The following is an 18,896-nucleotide window of genomic DNA, read 5'->3' as shown; positions in this document are numbered from 1 at the left end:
ATGACTCAGTTTCACTGGTCTTGGGGAGTTTATTGTTGACATTCTATTTTTGGAAGATTTTATGTGTTTATCAGACTTGTTTTAGTATTTTGTTAATTATATCTTTCAAATTGTTATCAAATGTTAGGCTTATATAGTCGTAGAGACTAGGTACCATCACGACATCCTACAGAGGAAAATTGGGGTCATGACAAGTTCGTATCAAATCTCTTGGTTCATAGGTGTTACGAGTTATAAGCAGGTTTAGAATAGTCTTGTGGATCGGTACGAAGACGTCTGTACTTATCTTCGGTACGGAGTTTTGTGGATCGGTACAGTCATTTTGTGTAATTGCGCCTCGTTACTCCTTTTTATGCTTCACACATGTGTGTTTATGACTTTATGACTTGCGGGGTTGATTAATTTCGTTCCGGGAATCATTCGAGTTAATTTGGACCATTTGGTTCTTAATTTAGAAGTCTAAACTACAAATGTTGACCAAACTTTGAATTTGTTAAAACAACCCTGGAACTGTGTTTTGATGGCTCCGATAGTTTCGTATCGTGATTTTGGACTTGAGCGTATATTTCGGAAGTCCATAGGCTGATTTGTGTTGATTTACCGAAATTTTGCAATTTGAAGTTGAAAAGTTTGACCGTAGGTTGACTTTTAACTATCGAACTCAGAATTTAATTTTGGGACTTGGAATAGGTCCATTATGGTATTTGGAACTTGTCGGTGAAATTTGATATCATTTGGAGTTGGTTTGATAGGATTCAGACGTTTAGTTACAATTCTAGAAGTTCTTGAAAATTTACTTTGAAACTTATGTGTTTTAGTGCGATTCGTAGTTTTAGATGTTATTTTTTTTGTTTTGGTTGCGTGAGTGAGTTCGTATGATTTTTGTAGACTTGTGTGGAGGTTTGGTTTGGAGCCCCGAGGGCTCGGATGAGTTTCGGACATGTTCCGAAGTGTTTTGGACTGAAATTTTCAAAATATGGTGTCTGGTGCCTCTAGTGTCGCAATTGCAAACATCAGGGTCACATTTGCGACCTTAGTAGGGAAACCAAAAAGTGTTTGCAATTGCGATGCCTGGGCCGCATTTGCGAAGAGGTCTTAGGCTGGGCTAGTTCGCATTTGTGATGGTCTTCATCGCTTTTGCGAGGGCAGCAGGGTTCGCATATGCGAACCCCTTTTCACATTTGCGAAGAGCATCCCAAGCCTGTCAGTGCCGCAATTGCGTGATGTTCTTCGCAATTGATAGAGTTGACAATTGTGGACCCGTATCGCAATTGCGATAACTGCAGCTGAACATAAGGGCTAAAAGTCGGGATTTCATCTCTTATTCTTTCATTTTCGAACCCTACACTCGGTAGAAGGCGATTCAGAGAGGGGATTTTCACCTATAAACTTTGTGTAAGTGATTCTAATATATTTCTAATCATATTCCATTAATATATCTTAGATTTTAACATCAAAATCATGTCAATCAGAGTCAAAATTTGTGAAACTTTGTCAAGTTTTTGAAAAATAAGAAATTGAGTTTTGGGAGTCGATTTGGACTCGGATTTTGAAGCTAATCACATATATGAACTCGTGGGGTCATAGGTAGTCGGAATCTAGCATAAGACCCGGGTTTTGACCGGACAAGCCCCGAGTTGACCTTTGTTGACTTTTTGAGTAAAGTGTAAAGATCTTAGCTTTATCTATTCTAATTGGTTTTCCTAGATTTTTTTGATGATATTAAATCAATTTTGGTTAGATTTGAGTCGTGTGGAGGCAAATTTTAAGGGAAAGGCTATTTCCGAGTGTTGAATTGGCCTAGTTGTGGTAAGTATCTTATCTAACTTTGTGTGGGGGAACTACCCCTTAGGATTGGTATTGATTGATTCATTTGTGCTATGTGAAAGTCGTTTATTCAAGTTGACGAGTGGGTACACGGGTTGTACGTGGTATTTGACCGGTTTAGGCCACTTAGACTCTTTCCATGCTTTAGTTGAATTGTAGTATCATGTTCTAAATTCCCCGAGTTAATCTATTCTTACTTGTGTTAGTCTATCCCTTCATGCCTTAAATGATTTCGTTAACACTTGTTCTACATTCTAATTGATAAATTGTTCTCATGCTTTAGTTGAACTTGTTGCCTCTATTAATGTTTCATATTATCTCTTTCATTTTTGATTATTATTATTTGAAGCTATTGTTCATGTTATCTCTTTCATTATTGATTATCATTACTTGGAGTTATTTCTCATGTTATCTCTTTCCTTGTTGATTTCCATTATTTGAAGTCATTCTTACACGTTATATCTTCCATTGTGGTCTATTCTTATTTAATATTGTGGTTATACATTGTTTCTTATTGTGAGTTATTGGTGATGAAGTTGTGAAAGTCGTTATCACGTTGAGGCGAAATTGTTGTTGTTGAAACTTCTTTCTTGTGAGCATTTTACATTCATTGTTGTTGTTGATATTCTTGTATACATTATGGTGGAGTCGTGGGCTATTGTAGTGGAAACATTGATATTATTGATTGTTGGTAACTTGTGATATATGGGCGCTTGTGGTGTGAGTTGTTATTGTAATGTGGTATTGACGAGCATGCAGCGGTATAAGGCTTGGGGATAATGTGCATGCGGCAGTATAAAGTGGGACTTATGTGCGTGTTGCTTGTAGGGGAACTATGTGAAGCCACGCAGCGTCATAAGGTGGGCTATAGTGCATGTAGCTATTTCTGAAAAAAAGTTTCAAAACCTATTTCAAATGTAAGGTTCACGCTGCGGTACAAGGAAAGATTGTGATTGAGATTGTAAATGGTGAATATGAGGCGGTACCTTCGTCGTGATTCTTGATATATATACACAAGGCGGTACCTTGATGGTGAATCTTATTGTACAAGAGGTCGTACCTCGTTGCGATTCTTGTTGTTATGTTCTTCCTTGTTTTTGTTAGTTATTGTCCGTATATGACCATTGTGGTTCTCTTTAACTGATTTATTTATGTCATTTTCGTTCTTACAATTCTAGTATTAGTTCATGCTGGTAACTGTTTCGTATCAGTTATTTCTCCGCTTTCCATTAATGACCCTTATTACGCTTTCATACTATTTATTTATATCCTAGTAGGTATCTTGACCTGACATCGTCACCAATCTACTGAGGTAAGACTTGATACTTAATGGGTACCGTTGTGGTGTACTTATACTATGCTCTGCACATCATTTTGTGCAGATCTAGATACGTCTTCTCGTGCCGGACGCTAGAGTTTATTTGAGTAGTTTCCTTTGGAGATTTCAAGGTATACCTGCTCTATGTCCGCAGGCCTTGGAGTCACATTTCCTATCTTTACTTCCTTTTGTATTTTCTTTTAGATAGTGATGTAGTAGATATTCTAGTTTTTATTCTATAGAGCTTATAACTGAGTTCCACCGGTCTTGGGGAGTGTATTGTTGAGATTCTGTTTTCGGAAGTTTATATTAGCTTATCAGACTTGTTTAGTATTTGTTAACTATATCTGTCAAGTTGTTATCGAATGTTAGGTTTAACTAGTCGTAGAGAGTAGGTTCCATCACGACATCCTACGGAGGAAAATTGGGGTCCTGACAAGTATGGGGCATTTGGTTTGGGCTGCATATAGTTCAAAGTGAGTGGTCCTAGTGTTTTGGGCCATTTGGGGTCCGAATTTTGCATCTATGTTGGGCCACAATTAAAAATATAGGAAAATTAAATAAAATAAAATATAAAATAATTAATGAAAATGATAAAAATGCTATTTATAAAATTAACACTTAAAAATATTTAGTTGTAGTTGGAAAAAATATAAAAATGCCATTCTAGCCTAAATAGCATAATAAACATAATTATTTATAAAATATAGCCTATTATTGCAATAATATATTAATACTATAAAAATGCAAATATAATTGTATAAAATGATGTAAAATACTATAAAATATGCATGGAAATGTAAATAATTAGTTTGGATAATTAATCGCTTAGAAATAATTTTAAGAGCGTAATATGTGTTAATTAAAATGCTAGAATCAATTTAGAAATGCTTATAAAATGAACAAAAATTATTTGTATAACACTTCCATGATAATAATTTGACAAAGTTATAATAGATTGATATTTAAACCATATTGCGAATAGTAGTGCAAGGAAGTATTCTATAAATAATATTTAAAATATGTAAAAAAAAATACATTATAAAATATACTTGCTAAGTGACAAACATGAGGGTAAAATTGAGTATCAACAGTACCCAACATATCCTATACTGCCCTCCAGAAATGCAAAGTGAACTGAGTGCCTCGATCTAATATAATGGAAATAGGTACGCCATGCAACCGGGCGATCTTCTAATGTAAATCTAGGCCAAGCTCTTCGAAGTATATGTAGTCATCACCGGAATAAAGTGTGCAAAAATCTATCGACAATGACCCAAATAGTATCAAATTTCCTGAATGTCTGCTGCAAACCAACCACAAAATCCATAGTGATGCGCTCACGTTTCCACTTTGGTATAACCATCCACTGAAATAAACCACCTGACCTTTGGTGCTCATACTTGACCTACTGGAAATTCAGTCACCGCAATACATATCTAACTATGTCCTTCTTCATTTGCCGTCACCAGCAGTTCTACCTCAGGTTACGATACATCTTTGTGGAACCTGAATGAATAAAATAGCGTGAACTGTGAGCCTCCTCCAAGATCAACTCACTCAGTCCATCAACATTAGGAATACATAAGCGACCCTAGAGTAACAGAACACCACCATCACCAATAGTCACCTCTTTGGAACCACCTTATAGTACCATATCTCAAAGAACCAACAAGTGAAAATCATCATACCGATGAACCTTAATCCGTTTGAACAAAAAATACTGAGCCACAACATATGCAAGAATTAAGCTCTGAAATATCCAGCCTCACAAGTCAGTTGGCTAAGGACTGAATGTCCAAAGCTAATGACATCTCTTTTGCTGGAATGAATGCCAAGCTACCATACTCTCAACCTTCCTACTCAAGGCATCTATGACCATATTCGCCTCACCTGAATGATAAAGAATGGTCATACCATAGTTCTTCGACAACTGAAGCCACCTATGCTACCTCAGATTAAGGTCTTTCTGCTTAAACAAATGTAGCAAACTACGGTGGTCGATGTAGACCTAACATGACACCCCATAAAGATAATGCCTCCAAATCTTAAGAGCGTGAATTATTGTAAACAAATCCAATAGTGCACAGGGTAATTCTTGTCATGGAGCTTCAACTGACGAGAAACATAAGTAATCGCTCACCTCTCATGCATTAATATACAACTCAACATGTGAAGCGTCACAATACATAGTGTGCATCCCCAAACCAGAAGGCAATACCAACATCGGTGTTGTAGTCAATGCAGTCTTAAGCTTCTGAAAGCTCACCTCGCAACTATCAGACCACTTGAAACGAACACCCATCTAGGTCAATCTATTCAAAGGAGTTGTAATAGATGAGAAGTCCTCCACAAATCGATAATAATAACCTGCTAGCCCCAAGAAACTCCTTATCTTAGTCGCAATGGTAGGACGAGGTCAACTCTGAACCACCTCGATCTTACTAGGATCCACCATAATACCCTTACCTGATACAACATGCCCCAAGAAGGCCACAAAATCTAACAAGAACTCGCACTTACAAAACGTAGCATATAGCTTTTGTTTCCTCAAAGTATGAAGCACTACCCTCAAGTGTTGCTCGTGCTCCTCTATGCTACACGAATAGATCAATATGTCATCAACGAAGATAATCACAAAGGAGTCAAGATATGACCTGAACACGCTATTCATTAAATCCATAAATATTGTCGGGGCATTAGTCAAGCCGAAAGACATCACTAGAAACTCATAGTGCCCATATCTAGTCTGAAAAGCCGTCTTTCGAACATTCGAAGCACGATCCTCAATTGATGGTACCCAGATCTCAAGTAGATATTCGATAACACATTAGCAAACCTCAAGCTAATCAAATAAGTCATCAATTTGCAGTAATGGATACTTTTCATAATGAGGACCTTATTCAGATAGCGGTAATCAATGCACATTCGCATACTCCCATCTTTTTTCTTCAAAAATTAAATTGGTTCATCCTAAAGCGACACATGCGCCCTGATGAATCACTTCTCGAGCAACTCCTTAATCTTCTCCTTCAGCTCTCTTAACTCTGCAGGAGCCATACAATAAGGCGGAATAGAGATAGGTTGGGTGTTTGGCACCTAATGAATATCGCAGTAAATATCACGATCTGGTGGCGTGCCTGGTAAGTCAACAATAAATACATCAGAAAACTCCCTCACCATAGACACCGAATCAATCATGGGAGTTTCCATAGTAGTATCTTGAATAAATGTCAGATAGGCCGCACAACCCTTCGTAACAATATGTTGAGCCTTCAAGAAAGAAATAACTTGACCATGCACTACTAAAGGAACCTCTCCAATCCATCTTAGACAACTATGGAATTGCCAATTAAACAATCTTTGCATGGCAATCAAGAATAGCATGATAGGGAGACAACCAATCCATGCCAAGGATAACCTCGAAGTCAGTCATATCGAGCAATAGAAGATCCGCCCTAGTCTCACACCCACATAAAGTTACCACACAGTACTAGTATACCCAATCCACAATAACAAAATTACTCACCGGCGTGGACAAATACATAAGAACACCCAAAGACTCACGAGAAACATCAAGATAAGAAGCAAAATAAGAAGACACATAGGAATAGGTGTACATCATATCAAATAATATTGATGCATATCTATGCCAAACGGATATAATACATGTGATCACAGCGTCGGAGCCTAGTGCCTCTTGTTGCATCTTATTTTGCACGAGTCAAAACAAGATTCAACTAGTGGTTTCTCTGTTGATGATAACGAGAGTGACCACCTAATATTTAAAGGTATACTAGGGTACCTATTTTATTATTAAGGTCATTGTCCTATTGGTTCGCTAACTAGTGAGATTTGGGTAAGGGTTCTTGTTCTTCTAGGGGGAAAGTGTCAAGCACCCCCAATAATTTATCTAAGGTAGATCCATAGGATTTATACTATGTTCGTGGAATTAAATGTCTATTTCTTACTTAGTTAGTGCTTCAAAGTATATGGCTTACATTATGTTGTATTTTAAAAACTTATCAATTTTGAAAGAGAAGTAGTATATACCTTAGAAAAGTGTATGTTTTATTTAAAAGAAGAACCTTTGAAAATGTCTATACAATTGAAAGAGTGTTTAGGAAAAAATAGATTTATAACACTTATACTTACTAATAAAATGGGGTTAGGTTTAAAACATTTGACTTTAGAAACAAAGTGGTTATTCGTGTAAAGTAAGGACTGTGGGGTTTAGATATACCCTTGGAAATTGATTTCAAATCTTATACTCAAAGTCAAACAAGAATCAATTGAAAGATCCTTAATTTATAGCAACGTTTGTTTGATTTATAGAAAAAGCCCACCTTTAGAAATCATTTTATGTTTTTTGGTTTTCTTCTTGTTTTAGAAAGAGTAGTTTCCAGCTTTGCAAATCTGTTTTAATTTCCAAAAGCTTCATGAAAATTGTTAGTAAGAACAAGAATGGAAATTGAATAACTGATGTAACGACCCGACCGGTCGCTTTGAGCTCTAGCGCATCGTTCGGCAATTTGAGGCCTTGAGTAGCTTCACTTCAGGTATTATGACTTGTACGCATGGTCAGAATTGAATTTCGGGAAGTTCAGGACTGATTTGGAAAGAAAATTTTAATTTCGGAATCTTTAAGTTGGAAGAATTGACTAAGGTTTGACTTTTGAGTAAACGATCTCAGAATCAGGATTTTAAGGTTCCAATAGGTTCATATGATGATTTCGGACTTGGGCGTATGTTCAGGTTGAGTATCAGATCACCCGGGAGCGTTTCATCACTTATTATGGAAGGTTGGTATTTTAAAAGTTTAAGAAATTCTTAAGTTTGACCTGCACTGGATTTTAATGCTATCGATGTCCTTTTGGGATTCCGAGAAATGGAATAACTTTGTTGTATTATTTATGACTTTTGTACAAAATTTTGGGTCAATCGGACTTGATTTGATAGTTTTCAGCATCGAATGTAGAAGTTTTAAGTTCTAAAGTTCATTTAGGTTGAATTGGGGTGCGATTCATGGTTTTAGCATTGTTTAATGTGATTTGAAAGCTCGACTAAGTTCGTAATGTATTTTGGGACGTGTTGGTATATTTGGTTAAGGCCCTGAGGGCCTCGGGTGGATTCCGGATGGTAAACGGATTGAGTTTGGACTTGGGAGGAGGGATGAAACAGTTGGCATCTAGTATAACCGCACCCGCGAGGTTTTGGCCTCAGGTGCGAAGCCGCAAAAGCAACATTGAGTTTTGGCCTCAGGTGCTCCTCAGAAGCAAAAAAATAAGATGGACAACTGGGGTTGCAGAAGCGGAAGATCACCGCACGTGCGGGACCGCAGGAGCGTGTAGGGGATCGTAGATGCAGCCTCACAAGAGCGGAAAACTATCCGCAGAAGTGGATTTCGCCTGGCTTGGAGGGAGCCGCACCTGCGATGATTTTTCCTCAAGTGCAGGGCCACATGTGTGGCTGGTGTTCCGCAGGTGCGCAAGGTCGGCTAGGCAGATTGTTTTAAAATCGAGGTTTTGCTCATTTCCCTCATTTTCTCACTTGGTTTGGGCGATTGTTGGGGAGATTGAAGAAGAGATTTTCATCATCTATGTCAAGGTAAGTAATTATCACACATTATGAGTTAAATACATGATTTATATGTGGATTTAAGCATGTGAAATAGTAAAAATTGTGGGGGGTTTGGTAGAAAACCTAGAATTCATAATTTTGGATTTTGGCCACGAAATTGGACATGGAATTTTGAATAAGTTATATATTTTAGTTCATGGTGTTATGGGTAAAGTTTATCTTCGAAAAGTTTCGGAATCCGGGCACGTGTGCCCGATGGTTGATTTTATCGACTATTCGAGCAGAGTTGGAAATTGTTTAAAATGATTAATTATGGGTATTAGAATATATTTTTATTGGTTTGCACATTTGTTTGAATAGTTTTGGATCGGACTGATTGAATAGTTTTCGGCTATTTGACCTAATTAATTTGAGAAGTATTTGATTTCGATCGCCTTGTTGTGTAAGTGGATTCCGGGAGAATTATGACGGTCTGGATCCCGGCTTGAGGTTGTATTTTTTGCGGTTTGAAAATTCAGTCGTGTGTTACAGTGGTTCTTCTGGAATAAGCTAAGTGAAAGGTTTCTAGCCATTGAAGTGGCTAATCTTCTAGTAGTTCAAGGGTTATGGTGAATGCGTGTATTATTGCGTAGCGGCATGATGGTTGCAGTGGGCGGTATGGGAATTGGAAGTTGAAGGTCACGGTTGCGGTCCGGTGTTGATAAGAATGTCACGAGCTCGGATGAGTAGGGGAGAATTTAGATGTTTAGAGTAAAGCTTGCATTATCTTAATGTCGTCTGAGAATGGTGTTCTGTGAAAGAGGCATTGTGTATTGATTGCGGATTGTGATTTGCTTTACATGATTAGTACAGTTGGTGGTATGGATGTGCGGACTTATCTACCTAGGCGGAAGGTCGTGGGAGCGTACCCTACGGGGAAATTGTATGAGTGTGACATGCTAGTCACTTGATTGTTAAAGATCGAAACCAAGTATGCAGATTTTTGGTACCATCATTAATGTGAGAGTTTATACTTGGAAGGCGCTCTATTGCTTTGTGTGTGAATTGTGGGAGGTTGTAACGGATTTAGATGGCTTGATTATTCGCACATGTGCTAAGGTCCCGTGTAGCTTGTGGTGTCATATGAGCAGGATGGCTCTCGAGATGCAGGTAATTTATCACACCTTAGTCGTGCTTGCATTGTGGCGTATTGCGTTATCCGTCTCCCCGGAGTGGTATTTTTGCACTTGGCGTGCTTGTAGACGATATTCAGTATTCCGTAGGTAGAAGCATTATGGCTTGATGGGTATGTCCTTATTTATTGTTAGGAGTGGATCGGGTGGCACGCTGCCATGGGTACGTTATTTGAATCAGGTTGCATGCTGCAACGGTATCATATTTGGATCGGGTTGCACGTCGCAACCGTGTTATGTTGAGTACGGTTCCCAATATCTATTCCTACATATTTTGTTTCTCATCCTCTGAGAGGGGTTCATAATATCTATTCAACCATTTTATTCGTTACGCGGGCTAGGAAGTTCATTTCCAGAGTTCGTTCTTCCTCATGTGTCATATTCGAGTTGTAGCTTGTCGGCGCATTGATGGCATCATATGAGGTCCAAGTTAGTGTTTGAGGTGGCTTATTGCCTGAGCAGCTTCTACTGGGTGAGACAAGATTATTAGACCTAAAATTAGGGCAATCAGATTATATAAAGTGCATTAAAGGGATAGTATTGTTATTCAGCTCGGAATGAGGTAATGGTATTTGTCAGGAGGAGAGACTCCATAAATTATTGATTCGGCAGGTGGTTATGAGTTTCTACATGTCTCTTTCGTCGTAGCAGTATTGTGAGAGTTGAAACTTGGTTCTAAGGCTTGTTAGCTAAGGTTATAGGGAGGACTTTTAGTCAAGCTCAGGCTAATGTGTTCAACTAAAATGTGGTGGCACGGGTAGGTGCACGAGGTGTTAAACAATGATTTTGGGCAACTCTGGAATAGTTCTTAGCACATTAGAGGATGAAAGTATATTTAATTGGGGGAGAATGTAACGAACCGTCCGGTCGTTTTGACCCTTAGCGCGTCGTTCGGCAATTTGAGGCCTTTAGTAGCTTCACGTCAGGTATTATGACTTCTGCGCGTGGTCGGAATTGAAATTCGTGAAGTTCGGGACTAATTTAGAAAGAAAATTTTAATTACGGAAGCTTAAAGTTAGAAGAATTGACTAAGGTTTGACTTTTGAGTAAACGATCTCGGAATCGGGATTTGAAGGTCCCCATAGGTTCGTATGATGACTTCGGACTTGGGCGTATGCTCGGGTTGAGTATCGGATCACGCGGGAGCGTTTCAGCGCTTATTATGGAAGGTTTGTATTTTAAAAGTTTAAGAAATTCTTAAGTTTGACTTGAAGTGGATTTTAATGTTCTCGATGTCTGTTTGGGATTCCAAGCCTTAGAATAGCTTCGTTATGTCATTTATGACTTGTGTGCAAATTTTGGGGTCAATCGGACTTGATTTGATAGGTTTCGGCGTCGAATGTAGAAGTTTGAAGCTCTAAAGTTCATTAAGCTTGAATTGGGGTGCGATTCATGATTTTAGCGTTGTTTGTTGTGATTTGAAGGCTCGACTAAGTTTGTAATATATTTTGGGATGTGTTGGTATATTTGGTTAAGGTCCCGAGGGCCTCGGGTGGATTCCAGATGGTAAACGGATCAAGTTTGGACTTGGGAGGAGGGCTGAAGCAGCCGGCATCTGGTGTAACTGCACCTGCGAAGTTTTGGCTGCAGGTGCAGAGCCGCAGAAGAGGCATTGTGGCCGCAGAAGCGACTTTTGGACTAGACTGGGATGGCCACAGATGCGAGTGTATCTCCGCATCTGTGAGCCCGCATATACGAAGGGTACTCCGCAGAAGCGGAAAAATGAGATGGGCAGCTGGGGTCGCAGAAGCGGAAGATCACCACACGTGCGGGACCGCAAGAGCGTATGGGGGACCGCAGATGCGGCCTCGTAGGAGCGAAAAATGGTCCGCAGAAATAGATTTTGCCTGGCTTGGTGTTCCGCAGGTGTGAAAGGTCGGCTAGGTAGATTGTTTTAAAATCGAAATTTTGCTCATTTCCATCATTTTCTCACTTGGTTTGGGCGACTGTTGGGAAGCTTGAAGAATAGATTTTTATTATCTATGTCAAGGTAAGTAATTCCTACACATTGTGAGTTAAATACATGATTTAGATGTGGATTTAAGCATGTAAAATAGTAGAAATTGTGGGGTTTTTGGTAGAAAACCTAGAATTGATAATTTTGGATTTTGACCACAAAATTGGACATGGAATTTTGAATAAGTTATATATTTTAGTTCGTGGTGTTATGGGTAAAGTTTATCTTCGAAAATTTTCGGAATCCGGGCACACATGCCCTAGGGTTGATTTTATTAACTTTTCGAGCGGAGTTGGGAATTGTTTAAAATGATTAATTATGGGTATTAGAATATATTTTTATTGGTTTTCACATTTGTTTGAATAGTTTTGGATCGACGGCCTTTGGTTTGAGGTCTTAGAGAGGTTTTGGAGCCGGTTATTGAATTTCGGAGCAAGGTAAGTCTCATGTCTAACTTTGTGAGGGGAAAAATACCCCTAGGTGATGTATTTATTATGTGCTATTTTTTGCGGGGAGGCTACGTACGCACGAGGGGACGAGAGTCCGTACGTAGCTAGATTCATGTTATGTCCGAGTAGACTTAGGTTCCCGCCATGCTATAATTGTTCTATTTGAGTTGTTTCTTGCCTATTAAGTTCCTTTATTTTACGTTGCGACTTGAGACTAGACTTGCATAGAGTGATGGACTCGATATCGTAGAGATTCAACGGGCTTCATGATTAGCCGCGATATGATTTTACTCTTTTACGAAATTCTTCCGCGTATTGCGTTTCATCGAAAGGTTTCACTTAATATACATACGTCTACTCGTGAGCGGGGTCAAGGACCCGTCAAAGCTTCCTATTCTAATGGGATCAGGCCGTTTGTCTCGGCATAATAGATGCATCTATGGTTCGTATCGTTCGACCCTCGGCAGTGCGCACACTATAATGGGATCGGGTTGTACGCCTGGGCAGGATTATGTACCACACTCTCATGGGAGTGGGCCATTCTCCTAGGCAATAAAATAGATGTATCTATGGTTCGGATATATTATGATGGATCGAGCCGTACGCCTCACCATTTCTATAAAATACTCTTATGAAATCATGCGTAATAATTGGCAACAAACCAGCATATCTGTGAGATTTTACTGAACCGTGATGACCTATCTAGTAAGGTCCATTGTATACATACTCTGATTGAGGAGGTAGCTACTAGCTGATAGTTTGAGTTATTTCTGAGAGGAGGATTGCACCACGTTTTATACTTGTTATTTTTCTTATTTACTCTGACTCATACCTGTTTATTTATACTGTATCTGTCTTATTGGACCACTAGTAAGTGTTGATGTTGACCCCTTGTCACTACTTCTCTGGGGATAGGCTAGATACTTACTGGGTACGCGTAGATTTACGTACTCATGCTTCACTTACTGCACTTTTTGTGCAGGTACATATATGTCTGGTGGTCTTTTGGGCGCAGAGGCGCGGCTATTGCGGGGACATTATAGTGCGTTGCATTTTATGTTATGGTCCGCAGCCTGCGGAGTCTTCATCAGAGTTATTTATAATCTCGTGTCTAATTTGTATTCCAGAAAGATGTTGTATTCTTATAATATTTCCTATTTGATGCTCGTGCATTTGTGGCACCGGATTTTGGGGGTTTCCTTCAGGTTATTTATTATAGTAGTTCGTGTAAATATTTTATTACTCTATAAATTCTATTTTATATTGTTCAATTAAGGAAAATTATGATTTTAAAATACTAAAATGAGTAATTAAAATGATAAATCACCGTTGGTTTGCCTGACGGTGGCGTTAGGCACCATCACGACCTATAATGGATTTTGAGTTGTGACAATCGAAGTGATTAATAAATTAGATTTATTTACTACTAATTTGCAATACCTCTTTTATCTTTACCTATGTTTTTTAAGGCTTACGTAGGTTGTTAACGTAACTCAAATAGATAAAAGAAAACATTCGATCAAATATCGTAAATGTTGTATACATATAAAAAATAGCAGCAAAACTTATAAGAGAAATAAGGAAAGGAGATAGACTCATGGTTTGGGCCTGAAGGGAATTAGGCCTAGCAAACAACGAAATAGCAGCAGCAGCTTCTGACGAATCCAAGTTCAGGCTAGAACTTGGGCCTGAGTTCTTTGAGAACTCGAGCAGCCCATTTCAATCACATGTGTAAAAAAGAATAAGAAAGTCATTAGATATATGGACCAATATAATATTTAAACACAAGTAACATCAATATAGGCCCAAGACAAAACTGTAACAATCATTAGTAATTAGGAATATAAATGAAATTAATGTGAAGTCAAACCGAGTAAAGCAATTTGAAATGAAGCCTTTACGTTCAATCAACACTAAACCTAAAGAGATTAGCAAATATCAATAATTAAAGGCTTAAGGTAAAATTTCATTTATGGCCAAGACACCCTTTGGATCCCTGGCACTTAAAAGTTCACAAAGGTCTCAGGGACCCCAAGCAGCGCTTGTATCAGGGAGGGTATCTCAACCATAAACTAACTTGTAATCCTAAATACCCTTAACCACTCATGCTTACTCTTCCATATAGGTTTAAAAGCTAATGAGCTAGTCATTGTAAATTCCAGTACAACTGTAACAGCAACACACAAAGAGATGTATATTTCTCGCAACACTTGTACAAAATATCATTATGATCTTAAGACAGCTAATCACATTCTTGTAACCACAATCCCAGACATGTGTATATGATGCACTATGGATATTTTCAACATGTTCAAGTGTAATTAAAGAAACCAAATACAGGCATACATAGGGGAAAAGAGCATTAGCAGGTCACTTTAGAAACACAAGCAACTAAATCATATAACTTAAGAGTAGGGAAGGTACATAACTTTGAAATCTCAAGTCATGATCACATTATCTTAATAGCCTATATTCAAGAGCTTATCCCTAGACGAATGTTTGATAATTAATCATAAACTAATGACGAATACGCATGATTTCAATTAGATGATTAAAAGACAAGAAAGGTCGAGGCTCAATGACCTTCTTTTGAGTAGCAAACCAAACGAGAGTATTTTCTTATCCATTTAATAATCGAAAACTCAAACTTCAATCAGTGTATGCTCAGAACCGGAAAGAAATCAAAACCTAGTTAGAAACCTTTGCTTTAAGATTTCTACTCAGAACTTTAAGTGTAGTAAATGATATTTCTGTAGTTAGGTCGATGTTTTTGCTTGTTGTTGAGAGCATTAAAGCCTATTTTTTATAGCGGCATTCGATGCCTTAAGATTCAACAGATTCAAACGATAGTGGAGAGTAATGGATAGTTGATAATGTGAGCACAATCGGATGAAATCAGAGAAGACAGAGGTGGGAGCAGTGATAACTTTTACTTGAGGTGGGAAAGTTGTCCGTTAAAGGGAAATTCTCCGGATAAAAGCCCCAATGTACAGAGGTTGCTACGATTGACCTCTTCACCAAGAATAATGATGATAACACTGGAGAGATCGCCGTGCATGCCATAGATTTATCAGAGCATAGGAGATATCTGAAGATTTGACATTGCAACGTTGAATCTAGGGTTTTAGATTTGGGCGTTTGAATTCAAGTGATGAAAGGGGAAAGGAATCGGTGAGAATCATGGCTGGGGAAGAAAAAGGAGATGATTTTCTGTCTGATTCATGACCTTGCACGAATTGGTGCAAGGTCTGTGATTGATTTGGTTTTGTGGGTTGAGAGAATATAGATTGGAAGGGGAAAGGGGGCGGCTGGTCAGTAGGGCACATTAGTAGGGTTTTGGGGATACAGGAGTGGTCTCTAAGGGTTAAAAATAGATGAGTTAATATGGCCATTGGATCTTTAGATCAACGGCCTTGATAATTCAGGGAATAAACAATTAAAATAAGAAAATATGATAGCTGTTGGATCTTTGGATTTTGACGGCTGGGATTAAATTCGGGGATATTTTTAAAATTAAAGAAAATAGGAAGTAAAACCTGGGCCGTTGATCAAATGGATTGACAACTTGGATTAATTGTGTTTCTTTTGTGAGTGTGGTGATCGGGTGACGTGGCACGATTTCATTGGGTTGGAGAGAGGTCATGGATCGCCAAGATGGAAAGAGAGGGGTTGGACATGGGTTAGATTTTGGTCTTGGGCTTGGGTGATGGGTCGTTTTTGATTTAATAAATGGCCATTTTGTACTTAATTATACAATTGCAAATGTAGCCATTACAGTTTTTTAACCCTTTTAGAATTAATTTAAATAAACTTAAATAATTTCAACAAATGTATTAGAAATTAAAACCCTCAAATACACTACTAATTACTATAATTAATTAATATCTTATTTTTCTACTTACTACACTAATTTCGGATTTATTTTGAAATATTGGGCTATTTGACCAAATTTAAGGAATAACCATATTAAATTAATTATAAACCCATGTAATGAATATAAAAGTTATTTTAATAATTTCAAAAATAGTAAAATTAATATATTTATGATTATACAATACTATTATTAATTAACACCATTAATTACTAAAATAGGTATTATTGATTCAGAAATATTTCTAACATACTTATTGAAAATCAATAAGTATAAATAAATTAATTATAAAAGGGAGGATCAAAATTGGTCGTCAACAACTGCCCCTCTTTGACCGGAGACGATAAAAGAGTTTTCGGGCAAAGTAATCGAACCAAGACTAAATTTTCTCGATTTTAGGCATACATCGCAGGAATGGCATATTGATTTAAGGAAGATTATGAGTTGTAGAATTAGGGAAGGAGTTAAGGAAGATTTCAGGGGGAATTTGGAGAGTTCGGCCAAATTTTGGCTTTGAATTGCTTACATACCTCCGGCTAAACGAGGATCAAGCCTCATGTAGCTCTGGAAAGATGATTTGGAGAAGACGATGCTTGCAAGAATTGCCCCAGTATCATTTTATGACGATACTACAAGATGAAAAATTTTGGTACCCATGACAGCTCTGAATTGCGTCTTGATTTGAAAGATTTGATGAATTAGAGTTAAACTGGCCGTATTTAAGTTTTGAGTTTGGACCCTTAGCCCGCTTATGAGTTTGTTGTCCCTCATAGCGTTATGGCTTGGTTTACTGCTTATAAGAAGTTCCACGTCACGATGTTTGGTCCTACAAAAATAAAACACACACATACCATATGTCGTAATACATATATGTTAATATGTAATGTAAATGATGCAGGAATGATGTTGTCTGGCTGCCAGCTAGCCGTTATTCGGGATCGTGGCAACATGATACTTGAATTTAACTCGATTGTTAGCCGGGCTATGTCCCATTCCATAGTTGTCGGAGCATTAAGCCTCCTCATGATGGGAGTATCTCCGCGCGATGGGAGTAATTGACTTATAATGGAAAATGTATCTCCGCATGATGGGAGTATCTCCACGTGATGGGAGTAGTTGACTTGAAATGTGAAATATCTCCTCACTATGGGAGTATCACCACGCGATGGGAGTATCTCAGCACGATGGGAGATTCCGACTTGAAAAATGTAAAATACATGTAAGCTGCATGAGCAAAACGTCAAATCATTCAAGATAAAATAAAGAAATAAGAAGAATGCCCAAGAGATACTTTTGACTGCAAAACTAATTGCGGCCGTTGATCGGCAGAATGTATGGCGGGATTGGACGACTATCTATTTGTAATCTCCAATATGGAAAAGTGGCGGTGCGAAATGCTCCAGTTGGCGAAGCGAACCGCTTGCTATATACAAGGCTTTGATTGGTAAAGCCAACAGCTCGATTTGTACAGGGCGCTCTGATTGATTAAGTTAATGGTTTTCTATATACATAGCTCCAGTTGGCGGGCCCAGTAGCTCGCTATATACAAAGTGCTCTGCTTGATTGAGCAGACGGTTTGTTATTTACAATATGCCCTGATCGCGTCAGAGGCCTGGTTCCAGAATACCTGCAAGGAATTTGGGAGTTAGTATTTAGTCATTTGAGGAAATAAATTAGATAATGAAAGAGAGATGATAGTTATGAGAGAGTAGAGAGTCTGTCATTGCTCCCAGCGGCCCCCGCATTTCCTTGTATCTTGTCGATCATGTGTTCAAAGAAAGATTCTTAGTAGGGGGTGTTGGTTTGTGTTGACCGTAGTCCTAGCTTTTCCTCGGGTCTAATGAGGTTATGCCATGATATTCGGTAGGTGGAATGATAATTTTTTTTAGAAAAATAATTTTTTAAAATTGTTCATTTTATGGAAAATGTCGTCGTTCCATATTATGACTTGTTTGGAAATTCTCTCAGACGCGAACGTTGAGATTAGAACGCTATGTCCCATTGATGTTGATTCTTGGAGATTCCTCTGATGACGTAGCTTCTTGTCGCTACGATTGTGTCCTAATCCAAACGAATGCGTTACAAAGTTTTTCATAGGGTTATGACCGAACCATTTCAGGTTGCCTACGTATCCGAAATGGAATTAGGTCAGAACTTAGTTCGTGGATAATGATATAAAATTTATGATGATGATTGATCCTGACTCAGGCAGCCTACGTAACCAAATAGAATTATTTCAAAATGTAGTTTGATCATAATAGATGCAAAATGATGGGAAATTAAAAATGAAGTGGCCGAATCTGACTCAGAATGCCTACATATCAAAATTGAACCAGGCCAGAACGTAGTTCAATTAAAATAGATGACTCAATCCGATGAGAATTGCCTACGTATTCCTGCCAAAGGAAATCAAGTCGTGACATAATTCTGAATATAGATAAAATGATATTTGGATTTTCTATTACAAAAGAAGATGGGGAGAGAGACTGGATCCTATGTGGGTTGCCTACGTATCACACTATGGGAAGTCAGGTCAGGCGTAGTTCTATTACAACCAAACCCTAACTCTACGGTTTTCAAATGTTGTATCTTTTGATTGCATCTGAATTGATGTGCTTCATGCTGACGTTTTTATCCATTTCTGCTAAGATCAGAGCTCCTCCCGACAATATATGATGAAACACGTAAGGACCTTTCCAATTTGGCGCGAGCTTTCCCTTGG

Source organism: Nicotiana tabacum, chromosome 19 (genome assembly GCF_000715075.1).
Source record: "Nicotiana tabacum cultivar K326 chromosome 19, ASM71507v2, whole genome shotgun sequence".
In the NCBI taxonomy this organism is placed as follows: domain Eukaryota; kingdom Viridiplantae; phylum Streptophyta; class Magnoliopsida; order Solanales; family Solanaceae; genus Nicotiana; species Nicotiana tabacum.
The sequence above is the reverse complement of the archived record's forward strand: the minus strand, read 5'-3'. Positions refer to the sequence as shown.